The sequence below is a fragment of the Anopheles gambiae genome, chromosome 3 (assembly GCF_943734735.2).
Source record: "Anopheles gambiae chromosome 3, idAnoGambNW_F1_1, whole genome shotgun sequence".
NCBI classification, from domain to species: Eukaryota; Metazoa; Arthropoda; class Insecta; order Diptera; family Culicidae; genus Anopheles; species Anopheles gambiae.
Window position 1 is genome coordinate 1886858 of NC_064602.1, and position 14847 is coordinate 1901704.

At 46.3% G+C, this 14847-nt stretch overlaps 2 protein-coding genes across 8 annotated transcripts in view; one reads left to right on the forward strand and one right to left on the reverse strand.

Moving 5' to 3' along the window:
• LOC133393276 (rab3 GTPase-activating protein catalytic subunit) overlaps nt 1–14847 on the forward strand; it is a 113656-nt gene that overhangs the window by 38312 nt on the left and 60497 nt on the right. The gene's annotated exons all lie outside the window — the stretch shown is intronic.
• LOC1278113 (leucine-rich repeat and fibronectin type-III domain-containing protein 3) overlaps nt 1–14847 on the reverse strand; it is a 104066-nt gene that overhangs the window by 36649 nt on the left and 52570 nt on the right. For 6 of the 7 annotated variants that reach the window (XM_061657469.1, XM_061657467.1, XM_061657472.1 and 3 more), the window contains exon 3: nt 5077–5106. The exons of the other annotated variant lie outside the window; for it this stretch is intronic. The gene's annotated coding sequence lies outside the window, so the exon portion shown is untranslated. The remainder of the gene's footprint in view (nt 1–5076; nt 5107–14847) is intronic. 7 annotated transcript variants of the gene reach the window in all.

The window sequence follows — 14847 nt, forward strand, 5'->3', positions numbered from 1 at the left end:
CAGATATAGCTGTCACCAATAAGAAATAGTTGAATATGTGCTGATGTAATTAGACATAATAAACATGACGGATTCTGTAATCTCATAACATCATTGTTATTTTCACTGCTGAGGTTCTGATTCCAATCGTTTACTATGAAGCCTTCAAATGGCGGGCCACCACTCTGTGCAGCATCGAATCACCGACATTCCATGTTTTGTCGTAGCTACGCTGGAATTTCTCTTGGCACGGTCTCGCGTGCCCAAACCCCAGACATTCCAGCCAGAAGGCAAAGAGGCTTTCGAGGGCAAAATTGTATTCACCATCGAGCAGCAGCATGCGTCGTGTGTGTGTGTGTGCGCGCGCGATGAAAATTCCTGCTTCCGGCAGTGCTTTTCCGGTGGCAAAGTATGCACACACATCGACCCACACACACACACCGACGATGGAATTCCGGTCGGGAACAATTCAGCCGGTTCCTTCCTGCCGATGGCGTAAGAAAGTGTATTCCATTGATGGTAGGTGCTGTCGTCGAGCTGGTAGGCAAGTGTGTGAGTGTGGCAAGATCACATCTCACTCAACAGCTCAGAACGGCGAGTGACTGCACGCAGGTCAGCCAGTGGTGCAGAACCGCTTACTGGTGCCGGTGAAATGATGGGAGGCTGGGTGAGGTCGCCGAGACGAGCCACACTGGGTAATTGGGTAACTGAAGACGACCGGAACTTCCCGTGCACAGGTGTGTGAGTATCAGCAGGAACACACACACACACTCGTACTCATTGCTGTGAGATTGCCGCCCTTAAGGATGTGCCCTTGCCACTTGGAAAGAATCAAAGTCCGAAATCGAGCAGGGGCTTAGCTCATATCCGTTCGTAAGTGGCTATAAATAAGTAAACCCACGCCATCATGCTGATGTTGGCGACGCCGTCGTCGTCGTCGTCTTCGTCCCTGCCTGGAGAAGGTTCCTTCTCCTTGTGTGAAGCTTCTGCTGGTGGGGTTAAAAAGGCCCGACACATATGCATGTGAAAAACGGGATGGAAACGAGGGATTGTTTCTTTGTCTTGGCAGGGTACGCTCTCTCAAGTGCGGAAGCTTTGACTGTGAATATATTGGGCCGATTTGGCTCCGTGCATTAAAGGTGCTTCGGTGTGGAAAAATATGTTCACTACAGAGCCATTTGGCATTATCGGAGCACGGGGCCATTGAGAAGAGTCATTTCAGCTGATTGAAGTGGGCTTTCGAGTGCTTTGAACAGGTAAGCCGTCAGTTTCAACAGATGATTGCTTATCATAATTTAAAAATAGAAAATTCTTATCCTTTGGAAGATAGGTTCTCAATTTCAATGCGTTTTTGTTTGAGTTGTTGAATGGGTTTGGCTGTCTCTTGAGTTAATTGAGTTTTTTCTCTTTCTTCTCTCCTTGCAGGTACGTTTCCGATAAGCGACTTTAAAACTTCCTTCTAGACTAACCGTAAGTGTGCATTTTAGATGGGAAAACGAGAATGGGAGCGCCACTTTTCATCTCGCGTGGCATCCCTATTCACGAAAGTGCAACTCTTTGATTAAGAACCGTTGCAACCGGCAATGCACCAGTGCCTGCCGGATGATCCATTTCACTTCTATCTTTTTGCATTTTTTGCTGCACTATCTGCTGTGTTTGTGTGTGTTTAAAATGGATGATTTTTCTGGTAGTGCATGGACTGCTCTACACACGGAAAGGCAATCGAAAAGGTGTTCATCCAATCGAAATGAATCAATTTATTTCGTTCTTCGCCACGCCGAAACACTTTTCCCCGCTTCCGGAAGCGGCCGACGAACATCAGCTCAATCCGCGTGAGATGTGACGAAGGCGTCTCAAGCCATACTCCGTCACCGTCCGTCACACCGAAAGAAAGCAAAAGCGACTGAAATGCGGAAAAAATGTTTTAAGCCCCTTGTGCTTCCGGCAGTTTTTTGGACTTTCGGGTTTGTGTGTGTGTATGTGTGTTGTTTTCCCAATGCCTTCTAGTGCAATATAATTTTAATCACCGGAAAATTTCACATTTCCAAAAGATTTTTATTTCCTTTTCCCACTCCCTGGGGCGGGCCTAGAAATGGTGCACGCTATCGGTTCTGCTCAGTTGGATGATTTTAGCCACCGACGGGCTTCTCCACCGGCTCCCTTCTGGGTTGGGCTTTCTACTGTTTCGGCTGTGATATCGGATTATCGTGACGCTCTCATCCGCGGCACACAGAACGAGAGCAAGTGAAGGGGGAAAGGGGAGAAAAAAATACGACAAGCCCTTCACACGGAACGATTGGATGGATCGAAATGATGGATAACTGGCAGGCTGGCGGCGGCAGTAGCACGGGAAGCGTGGTGAAATGGGAAATTTATTTTTACAACTCACGAAATGCTCCAAAGGCATCCATTCTCCCCCCCCCACACACACACCCAGAGCGAAGGAGAAAGCGCAATGAATCAATCGCATGGTCCGGTGTGATCAATGTTTTTTTTTGTAATCTAAGGGTGGGTGCTGCTTTTCATTCCACGATGCTGCACGAAAGATGAACCAGCGCTGGGACGCGAACAGCCGTCGTGAAAAACTGCACGCATGAATGCACACTTATGTGGGTGTGCGACTGCGGAGGCATTTGAGGCGTTCGTTGCACGGGTTTGTATGTGTGCCTGTTCGTATGATCGATATGACTCGTGGTGTTGGGGTGAGCGGATGAAGGGTACGTTTGCCATTTTCGGTATGCTTTTCAGGTTTCGTTTGTTTCTCTTAAATCATGCAACGGTTCGATATGTGGCGTATTCATAATTTACATAGGAGTAAAAACCGCATACGAATTGAATTGAATGCTGAAAAATGTATGCTTTACCGCTTATTTATGGATGTATTCGTGTTTATCTTTCACTGTCACGAGCTTTGACGATAGCTTTTTAGTGCAGGAGCTGGTTTATGAGCATGAAAAAATCGAAAAGAAAACATTATTATTAGTCTCTCTGGCTTTGGGCTGGGAATGGTTTCATGAAAATGGATCACTTCCGATTGAAATTAATCTAACTTATTTCTAAATATGCAAGAGTGTGAGTAGAGATTCTTTTTTTGTACATTCTTTCCGTTTTCCTTCTGCTGGAGAATAAAAGAAAAAAAATCAACTCTACCGAAAGGCGTAAAATCATCATCAGCAATAAAGGTTCATTCGGCGGCGTAAGCGGAAGTTAATTGAATTCTTCCGTAAATTCAAATTCGCCAGTCTACAAAGCGGAAATACCCCCAAAACAATAGACTATTTATTGGCGCTCGCAGGGCTTTCCCTTTTTTCCCCTCGTTTTTGCTTCTGCCTTTCTCTGTCCGATGATTTTCATCTCCGATCTAGGGCAGGGTTATTGATTCGCGGGCACTGATTTGCTTTCTCCCTGAAGGAAGAATCGCTAATTGTGCTATAATTACTTGATCGATCGGCCGAGCAAAACGCTGACAATTGCAGAATGTCTATCTTTGGGTGAATTTCGCTGGGATTATTTATTTCACGAGTTTTAGAGCAGTAACGAGCGGGAACGAGAAAAGGCGAATAAGATATTCCCTCTTCGCTTCATGCGCTCTTGTGTTCAAAAATTAAACACACAACCATCGTTTGGAGAAACAATTTTCGCCATTTGTATGCGCCTGTAAGACTTGTTAAGCTTGCCCAGTCCGCTCGGGTGCCATTTGTTCTTGCCATCCAAAATAGGGGGAAAGTACGGTGCAGATACGGTATGCTCGCTTTATGCAGATTATATCGTAAATATCGCTGCATCTCGACGAACCATCCGTGGCAGCGAGTAGGGCAATGATTTAGTGGGTACCGTGCGTTGGATTGGTGCACACCAACGAGACCCCCCGAGCAGAGAGAGAAGCGGTATACATTTCGGTTCGGATATTTGCCACTGGACGGCTGCAGATGGATCCTCCTCTCTCCCACTTGTTCAAGTGCTTGCCCCCGGGGTTTTGGTGGAAGCGAAGGCGAAGCTGGAATTTTAAAAGCAGCACCATTTTGCCAAAACCCGCGAAATCCGAAACCGGGGTGCTCGTGGCAAAACTCCCCCAAGATAGAGAGAGAGCGAGAGAGTGTGTGTGGGCACAGTGCTGTGTGTGCATATTAATATTGAATTACAAAAGTGTCATGAATCAATTATGGCAGCTTTTCCTGCTGCTAGCTCTCTGCGGAGCGTACTACCAGAGACGCACTTGGTCACTTGGTGAATTTGTGTGTATTGTGTGTTGGGTGTGCAAGTGAGAGCGAGAAAAGGATAACAACGGCAAACGGGAACAGGGGAAGCTGCATAAAAAATCCAAAACTACCCAAAACCGGAAACAGCGCTAGTGACAAAGCCGTCCAAGGGTAAGCGCTGGCAAACAAGCCAAACACGCAAAAAGGAGAACTTACCCCTCTCTCTTTCTCTCTTCCTGCGCTCCAGACTAGGTACGGTGGGAAAAGGATATGGTGAAATATAAACAGAGGGAAAACACAACATTTGCCCGACATTCATGTGATTCCATAAATATGCTAATTCTGCTGCACATTCGTTTTACGCCATTTTGTCGCCGGGGCAATAGAATGGGAGAGCGGGAGCTGCGGGACGTCGATATTGGATAATGCAAGATCGGGGAGTGTGTGTGTGTGTGTCCCGTACCGGGGGTTATCAGTTAGGAAAACGAGATGCGTCCGATACAATTTCCCCGAAATAGGGCCCACACACACACAAACACACACAGACTAACTATCGAATTGTCCACTTTTATGCTTGAAATGGTCTGCACCTGGAAAGGCACGAACAGCGTGCGGTGGGACGGGTGGCGGTTCGGTTGAGTGAAGCCGGTGGAAAATTGACAAATTTGTTAAACATGGTTTTTGTATGAATATTCACACACACGGATAGTGAGGGCTTGTATTGTACTGTTCGTGGAATTATAACTCCAGGCTCAGTGGGAGACGGAGAGGATCCGCGTTGTTGTATCAATGCATTGTATGGTGTGTTTTAATTATTGGAGCGCTACTAATTACAGTTTGCTACGGAGAGTAGGATTATGAAGCGCATTGATAAGCTATAATTTAATAAGCTACTCACGGCTCGTGCTCGCTCGGTGGAGAGTCAATTCTGCAATAAAAGAATAATTAAAACGAATTAATTGCCGGTCGGCACTTGGAAAAGGGATATGAGTGGCTGCAATTTAATAATATTCATAAAACAGAAACGCCTAAACAAGCGACTTATTAGTACACGTACCCTTTGCTAACTAATGCGGATTGTTTAATTTAATGAAGTGCAGAGAAAAAAGGCATAGATTTATTTTGCTCTCGCTCGTTCGTTTTTTGCCATAAGCCACCCTTATGCAGCCTTGGCCATAATTATCTCCAGCTGGTGCATCCATGTCATCGACCGGATCGACCCTATTAGCGAAGCATAATGTTCGATGACATGCTGACACTAAACACACTGCCCTTGAAACTGATCTTGGCCGCTAGCCATCAGCCAGAGGTTTATCAATTTGCTTTGAATGGGCTCTGTGCTGCTTATGTTGGCGCGCGTTTTGGCCATTTTGGGAGGGGCGTAAATTGCATAGCACACAATGCAAGTTTTAGAACAGCTGTTTTTTTTTGGTTTGGTGCCCGTTTGTTAGAGTTTATTTCGCCTTGGCTGTGAATGGGTGCTTTTTGGGTGGGTTTTTGAACCAACAAAATGGAGGGTACTTCATTTCCGGCGAATTTTGAACGGAATAGTAAACGACAAATTGTGGGCTTGCTGTTGGCAGAGCAGCAAATTGATTTAAATATCTTTATCAGAACTGGGCAGAACCCGAAGCCGATCGATTGTGATCCTTTGTTTGGCGATGCAAGGAAGAATGTATGTTTTGGCTGATGTCTCTAGTCATAACTTCTGGGGTTGGGAATGTTTTGCTTGCACACCGTTCACAGGCTCGGGCGGTTGTGCGGCGTTGTGCTTTTGTGTGAAAACACACATTAGGTTTTGGCTTCACTTTTTTGTTGCTGCCGGAGTGCAGCGTTCAACGAAAATTGGTTCGTTCGTTCGTTCGTTCGTTGTGTCAGATTTCACAAGAGCACAGAAAGCCAACCGTTGATTATGTTTGACCGGATTATCGATACAAGCAAGCCCACTCGAATAATGCCTCACAGGGGTGCTGTTCGGTTCGGTGGAAACCACTTTTTCTAAATCCCATCCCAACCCCACGAGACGATCATAAATTGAACGACAGGATTTTGTGATCGGTTTTCAAGCACTGCACACTGAATCATTGCACCATAACACGTGTTAGCAAGCGTTGTTTTAGCTCACCAGGCCCACACCGCACACCGGAAGCGGCTAAATTCCGAATCCGATTTATCGTTCATCAATTATTATTAATGCAAAACGTACCGCTTGCTGCGTACGTTTGGGAACAATGCGCAATCGAAAGCTAATATTGACGTCGTGCCGTAGAATGGTGTGTTCGCTGTGTCGGGTGTCCTTTGTGCTTTCGTATCGATTCACATTTTTGAAATTTCGCCGCAATTTCGTCGTACATAGCCTGAGTGGTCGTATCAATTTCTGAGCTAACCAGAAAATGGTACCTCGATGTGACGAGGCTGAAAGAGATTATTGTTTGAATTCGTAATGATGAAGCTGCATCATAATGCTTATGGAAAGTTTACCATGATCTCATCGTAATCACAATTAAACCATAGTTTGTATGACATATTAATGTAAAGAAGACAGGGAACCCTTTTTATTCATCCATTTATTGGTTCATTTATGTTTTCCGTATCTCTGAATCTTTACGCACTGCCATAACAAACGTTAAACACTTTATCGATCTTAAAACAATCTCCTGCAGCTACCCCTTTCCGTGCGTTTTCGTGTGAAATACTGCCACGGTTTTGCAAATTAGCGGCATCCGGCTTCAGCACGCGTTCAACCTCTCAGCCTCAATATCCTTTAAAGTCGTAGCTTCTCTTATCTTATGGTGGAATTATCGCGCATTATTTGCCTCCACACAGGCACAGTGTCACACTCGATTCACCCATGGGCTAGCGCACGCTTCTCCTTCCCAGCCAGAGAGCACACTTGAAGCATCCTGCCACGGTGGCAAAGACCCGGAAACCCGTGTACCAAATTTGGCATCCTTTTAGCGTACCGACGGGGATACCCTGGGATGTTGGGAAGAGCGGGATGCCCGGTTTATCAAGCACAAAACATCCGGCCGTCGGTTGTACATGGGTAAAACACCCGCGTTCGGCGTGCAAAACGGTACGCTCCCTTGGAGATGACGTACCATGAACACCTGCAACACCACCATGCAAGTTGGATTTTTTTCTTAAATGTCGTTGAAGCCGTCGTTCCTTGCTACGTAACACACCTCCGCTTTCGGATGTAATTTTAGAATTTTACATCCCATGTCCTCCCCCGCCCGTTTTCCGGTATGCGGGAATGCCCCACAAAGCTCCGAAATGTCGACTGCCGACGGAAGAATGCCGGCAGGTTGACTGCTATATGAAGAAAAAGGAACGATTGGCGCCGTGCCCAGGATTGTGAAGCTCGTGGAATCCGTGCGGAAATCCAGTTACACACGGTCGGTTGGCTTGCAGTGCAACGCTCAGGTCGTGACATTGTTCACCTGGCAAAGGAGGCAAAGAAGCTGCTGCAGGTGGTAAACCTTGCAAATCCGTAAGATCTGCAACCTGGCCGGGATATCCTGGGAGGTGTGTGCGCGTACGTGTTGTTGATGTAAAAAGGTGACGTACACAAAGAGCTGGAGCGATGAGTTTAAAAGCCAAACGCAACGTAACGTTCCGGCTGCCTGATGACGGTGATGATTGCACAGAAAATGATGATCCAGTGGGAAACCGGCTGTGCGGGTCAGCAAGTGGTGTTGATCCTGACGCGGGGATTTCTCGCCGTACGTGATGCGATCAGCAAAGCTTAGCATCGCAAGCGCCGTAAATTGGATGGTGTCCGGTGGGTAAGCTTGTGTGTTAGTGTGTGTGTGTTAGAAATAATTTAGAAATCAGTTCACTTTTCCAATCTTCCGAGCTATCGCGACCGGAGTGAAGATGTATTGCACAGGTCTTCGCCGAACAAAAAACACCCTAAACATGAATGTATTGCTGAAGGGAATTTGGGAACGATTCTTATCATTGTAGTAGCGTTGCAAAGTAGCTGCAGCCTCTCCGTCCCAGCTGCTCGGTTGAGGCGGGAGGGCGAATGCAGAAAAATGGCCACCCGGAGGCAAAAAGATGTTTATCGGATGAAAGGCACACGATTCCATCGGCAAGTCACCGAGGGCAGCTCGTTTAATCTTCCTCTGCCACCGTTATTGGACGCAACTTTACGACGGTTTTGCGTTGGTTTTGCCGCACGCTATCGATGGCAATGTGCGAACAAAGCAGAATGTGCAGCATTCTCGGTCGCGTTGCATGCTACGACGCGTGGCTTCCGGTAAGAATCCCGCTTTCCCGCTCAAGCGAAGGACCTGTGCCATTAAGCATTTAGATAACGGCGGGTTTGTGTGTGTGGGTTTTTTGTTTTTATTACAGTTTCCCCTGGAGAGATACCGCAAAATGGTCAAGGGAATAAAAACAACAAACTTCCATACACGCTCCTCCGAATGTGTGCGGGTGCGTGTGATTGTTTTGTTTCGTTTTTGCAGCCTCCAGACATGGCTGGCAAGACGATTGGCTGCAGAGCTGCAAAGGCCGTTGAAAAATAAAAACAAAGCGCGTATAAACATCGTCATCGGTTATTTGTATTTTCAGCTTTCCCGCTTTTTTCGCCCTACCGAGAGTGTACAATTTTCCAATCGGCCATTTTCCTGCAGACAAGATGGGGAGCCTCCGATACCGATTTGCTTTGTTTCTTTTGCCCCAACCATCGGTGTGTGTGTGTTTTATATCGCCTTTTTCCGTTGCGGTGCGCTTAGACTATTTCACCGACGCGATGACGCGTTTGTTATCATGAAGCTTTTCCACGCGCCATACGCTACACGCTCGTTGCGGTATTTTCTGCACCACTGGCAGCGTCTGGTGAATGGTTGGATGGATTTATTTCCAACCGGTTGGTGCTATTAAACTGTTCGTGGGCACTTTCTTCGCAGTCCAGTGCAGCTGGTAGAGGCTATGATGCTTTTAGTCTACCGTTTTCCAACGCTAGCAAACGATTCATCATTTCTCCAAACAGATAGCTCTGTCATCATTCTCGGCCACTGGGTCAGTAAATACTCCCCTGGATAGAGAATTATTGCTTTGCATATTGCAATACGTTCAACAGTGAAGATTAAGGTGAAGATGCATTCTATTAGAGTTCAGAATTTGTTGTGGAAACTATTTTCCTTTTTTCTGTGAACTTCACAGGAGCTATTCGTGCAATAGTCAGGAATTTCCTTTCTACTTAATCAATCCGTTCCAATGATTCTCCAGATCAACTGGCTCGGCCTCACTTGGCGTACAATTTGCTCGAAATCACACAAGCGAAAAGTCAAAGGCAGATCACTATAATGAACGTGCATAAAAGGCAGTTCCGGCACATCCATTACCCCTTCAGCAACGGTGCCCGATCGCTGGAACTCAAATAGATGAATACCTTCAATTGAATTAATTGGCCCTTGACTATGCATGTCACGGAGAAGGAAAAGTGCCCACGCTTTCAGGACTGCATCCGCTTTTCCGAGTGGTCGTTCTTTGCCCTTTCTTTTTATCGACCGATTTACCTCTTGATAGAAGTTTTTTTGTTGCTGTTAGCTCTGCCTTAGCCTTTGGTCGATCTTTTCCGCCATTCAGGATCGATTAAAAGTGGAGGAAACGATGCACCAAGATTTCCTTATTTTCCGCTTGCTGGAGTTTTTCGTTGCGCCACTTCTCATCCTCGTACGACTTACCCTACTTAATGTCGCTGAATGCAAGAAACTTGGAAGTGCAAGGACTCGAAAGGGGCTCCAACGAAGTTAAATCGCCACTGAATCGGAAACACTTGGGAAGAAATATTTGATGCACCGAGCGGATCGTTTATCTTTAACCCCTCTTTTACCGTCCTACCTCTACCTCTAGCAGCTGCTCCAGGATGAGCTTACGACGGTCAAAAATTAGTTCTCATTTTCCACTTCCCCCAGGCTCGAGGAGTTGATTTAAAAACATTTGCTTCGCTTCATTCAGCTGCAGGTTCTTTGCATTGGGTTGGGATTATTTCACCCTGTGCATCGTGTGCGCCAAATGGGCAACATTTTTCGTAATCACCGAACGTTGCGCGCTGCCACTAAACAGAACTGCCGGCACAAGCAGCAGGCAAATCCACTGATGCCGAAATTGCAAACACAAGTATGTCCTTCTTTTTGCTCTATAGCGGACTTCCTTTTCAAGGGACCGCGCTTCAATGGGGGGAGGGTTATGTTTTCGGCACGGATGTTGCTCGTAGTGAAACTCTCCAAACATGGTGGTGCTTCCCGGCAGCATAAAGCGAGCAATTGGAATGTTAAGATAAATCCCCGTTTACCCGGGAACTGCAGCAATCAATGTGTCTGCGGGCATGTGCTTTGTATTTATTTATTTTCCGAAGTGCTTCATAGAAGAGTGAGTCTTGTTTTTGGCAAATGGTGCTTGATTTTTTAAGCAGATAGCATAAAGAGAGTGCTTTATTTCGTACCTTTTGGTCCTAATCGCTAACTTTTGTTACATGAACGTTGGATTACAATCGTTTTGTTCTATTCACAAACAGCAAAATTAATTCCTCAGTTCAGGCCGTCTCCTTTCACTTTTTGACCCTTTTCCTTTCGCGTAAATTAAATCACGAGAAAAAAAGGTAGCTGCATTGCCAATGATGAACGAAGCATAAAATTCCGATTTTGCAACGCAACATAAAACGGTGGGAAACCAAGATTTGAATAATTGCAACATCATCATCATCACCCACAAAAGCGATATGGGTGGTCGTGGTGTTTTAGCTGGATATGGGTGGCGCAGTGTCTTTTTTGTGTCTCTCTACCTTTTACCGCAACCTATTATTTTACACCCATTTTCACCTTTTTTTTGTCGCACGTTCGTCGTTGGGATGGCATAAAGCACGCTTGTTATCCGCCGCTTGCCGTCATTGTGGAGCATCGTGGGAGTTTTCGGGCGGACTTACCGCAGAAGACGACCTGCAAAACACTCTTGACCCACCTGTGCGGCGGCAACTGCGTGTCCATCGCAGGGCAAACGGCAACTGCCACGGCAACCGTCACACTCTTTGGATAAACATTCTTTGGCTGGACGACGGTTTGAGCGTTATTTATCATATTTTATGGGACAAACCGAGCAAACGAAAGGCAAATCTGCAACACCAACAGCATCAGCAGCAGCAGCAGCCCGAAATCTTTGCACGCCTTGCGTAACTGCAAAGATTATGATAGACAATGGTGTCACTATGCAACTAGCTGGCCGTGGTGTGGGTTGGGGATGGGTGGCGATGCGAATGGTGCGAAGAATTTATGGTTGTGAATGGTGAACCACAAGCCGACGACACACCGCGACATAGTAGAACTTGATGGTCGTCACAACAACACAACCGGTTTTGGGACCATTTTTCGTTGTCACTTAGGACGATCAACTCACACAATAAAGGCAAAAAATATCGGCGTATAATAAAAAAAAAGAATGTAAACAAAGCGTTCAAGATCGCTTTTTTGGTGGGTGGGATTTTTTTCCCTTTTCATTCCATAATATACTGTGTGGGAAATTGGTTCACCGTGTTGCTGAAGAAATTAACGAACCAGCTGTGAGAGCAGCAGGGTTGGACCGGCAAGTGGAAAAGGCAAATCTCGTCAGAGGTGACTCAACAGAAGGTGTGCGGGTGAGCTGTATAATAAACCAAGGCAGACAATCGGGTCACCCGGAGAAGCGCGATCTAATTAAGGCACGACGAAAAATCGTGACAATCTACTCGCCGGCGAGGGGCATTTTTATTTCGCTTGTGTTGCCCGGACTACGATCACTGAGGGAGAACAGGTAGCCTAGCAGCTTGATTGACTGCTTCACTTTCGACCAATCTGACTGTACGGGGGGAACTGTCAGGCGGCGTTTGACGACAAGCGTGGATGTAAATTAGGGAATGAGGTAGATGCGGGTGTTTTATTAGATAATTGTTTTCGTGGCTTAATTTGTGCGTGTGTTTTGCAATCTTTAGCCTGAGGAAAGACATCACTTCTGTGTTTAAATTCAATCAAAATTTTATGTATGTTGATTTAAGTAAAATGCAATGCTTTAAAAGTCTTATCACAATGGCCATAACTAAAGAATCAATTGCACATTGCACACATAAATCCCACTAAAGAGAAACACCGAAAACTAAAAGCAATCTTCACGCCTGACCTTGATTTGTTGCACCCATTTGTGGCTTTCGCATTTGTTTCTCCACGTAACTTAAAAAAAAACAACCACGAAAATAGCCGCTTCTTGTGCGCAAGTTCCGTTTTTCCGCTTGCGCACGCTACTAAAAGCGGCTCCGAGATGCAATTTCGAAACTACCGTACGTATCGGTGGAAAATAATGATAAAAACTATCAACTACCTGCTGGGTGTATCTCTTTCCAACTATATCCATCATCATCATCATCATCGTCGGCACCAGCGTGCTCATAATTTCAGTACACTTTTGCAGAAGAGCCATGAATGCATGCGAGATAAAGAAAAAGTTCAGGCAACATAGAAACAACAAGAAATCATCAGCGTAATTGAACGATAGTCGGCCAAACGGAGCTAATCCGATAAAGCAGTTAAAATATGAACCACCATTCCCGCGTACGATCGTTTCACTTAAACTACACGAGTTCCACCGAACACACACAAACACACACGGTAGTGCTGCAATTCACGTGCAGATTACAACTGTGTTACAGTCTATAAAATACAAAACCACATGCGATGCTCCAATTCCCGGGCACTCACGGGTGGATTTCTTCGCGCGGGAAGGCGCTGAAATGGTGGAAAAGGCGCGGTGCGTGTTTCAATAAAACAACGACTGCGGCAACAAATCTACTCTAAATTGCTCATCCATCCGTTCGCGTATAATATCGTCTTCCGTGGTTCTCGTTGCAACCACTCGGGAAGGAGGAGAACGATACACCACCGTCCACCACGTTGGTGGGTCCTTTCGTGGGACTCCAGAGCAGCACCCCTTGCGGGCGAATGGTTGGGGCAGTTGTTGCAGTTGTTGTTTAATTTAATTAAGCTCTAATTCAATCGTATTTACGTTTTCCTCCACTTTAGCAGTGCTCCGAGCAGAGAGTGCTCTCGTGCGAGCTCGAGCTTGAGAGAGAGTGAATTCCCCCAAGCCACACTACTATTGACGACCCACACGGGTGTACGCATCTGCACTTGAGGCTGTACGACTCCGCTAGGGGGAGAAAAAGGTCTTTCCAATTGTTGTCTTAGGACACGGGTAGAGTTCGACTGGAAAGAAGCTTCTGAATGAACCATTCAAGCATTCAAGGCTATAGGAGCACAAGAAGTGGAGAAAAGCAAACAAAATCTGCACAACTCTTTGCACAGCAAACACATCGCGCAGACCTTCCTCAATGACAAGCATGTGCCTGGGTAGTAAAAAATGGACCACTTTTCTTACCATGTGAACCCCAATCGTTGTTCCGTATCATGCCGTGATCTACGGTCATTTTAACTCCCCACACACACACATAGCACCGAAATCATTTAGCGAGAGTGGTAAGAGTAAGGTCCCGTTAATCCGCCCGGCTGAAGCTGTAAGGGCGTCCACTATGCTATCGTTTTAAACATTTTTTCCCTTTTTCTGAATTACCTTGGAGACGAAGACGAGGTTTGACTTTCATCCTTCATCTATGTCAACGAAGCAAATGTAAACAATTTAAGACATCATTAAGTTGTTACAAGCGGGACGGGGTTTTGCTTCATCTACTACTTGTGTGGCGACCGTTATGAATGGAAGGGAGGAGGAAGTGGTCAGAAGACATGCACGGTATGTGAGGGAGACTGTGATGCTGGATGGCACTTGCACCATGAGAATAGATGCTTCTTTCTCATATCAGTGCATTCCCACGGGCATGCGTTCCTTTGAAATCTATCCAACCTATTCTCGGCATGTGTATGCATCGCTTCTTCTGCTTATAGAGTTTGCATGTATGTGTGTGTGTGTGTTTGTGGTGGTTTGGTGTTTATTTTTCATTTGGTAGGTATCATAGCATGCTGCGAAAATGAAATAATTTCCACCTTGCTTATCTCGTTGACTGTGCGAGCCACAGACTCAGAACCCACCGGGCGTCCGCAGTTGTACTTCATCATTAGGCAGCTAGAGCTAGTAGCTGGAGCGGAGAGGAGTTCAGGTCGCAGAGCTATGTTTCCCGGAGTTTCCTTTTTTAATAAGAGCAAATTTCATCTTATTCACTAGCTCATTTATGCGTTGGTAAATTCTAACGAATGACACTGGCAGGTATAGAAGCGGACCAACTCCCCCCCCCCCCCCTACCCAAAATCATCTCCGCACAGGCTGCCCCGTTTAGCTAACACGCAACCCTTGGGGCAGCAAAACAGGGAACGTCTCCCTTAGGGTGCAAGCTCTCCCTCGCTTGGGGCTTTCGGTAGTAAATGAAGATAAGTGGCCAACGCGAGCTGCCCCACCCGGACGGCTCTCCAGCCGGGAGACTTATGAGAATTATGATTTATGCAGTGGGAATTTTCAGAAGCGCTACGACATGACTCTGTGTGGTGCGATTGCCCGTTCCGCTCCGTCCGCATGTATACACCGGGTGGTAATGGTCGGTTCTCATCAGGGTTTGCCTTCCTGACTTCTCGCCACACGCCACATGCGCCGACCCTTGCATTCTGGTGGTAGATGATGCTGGTGA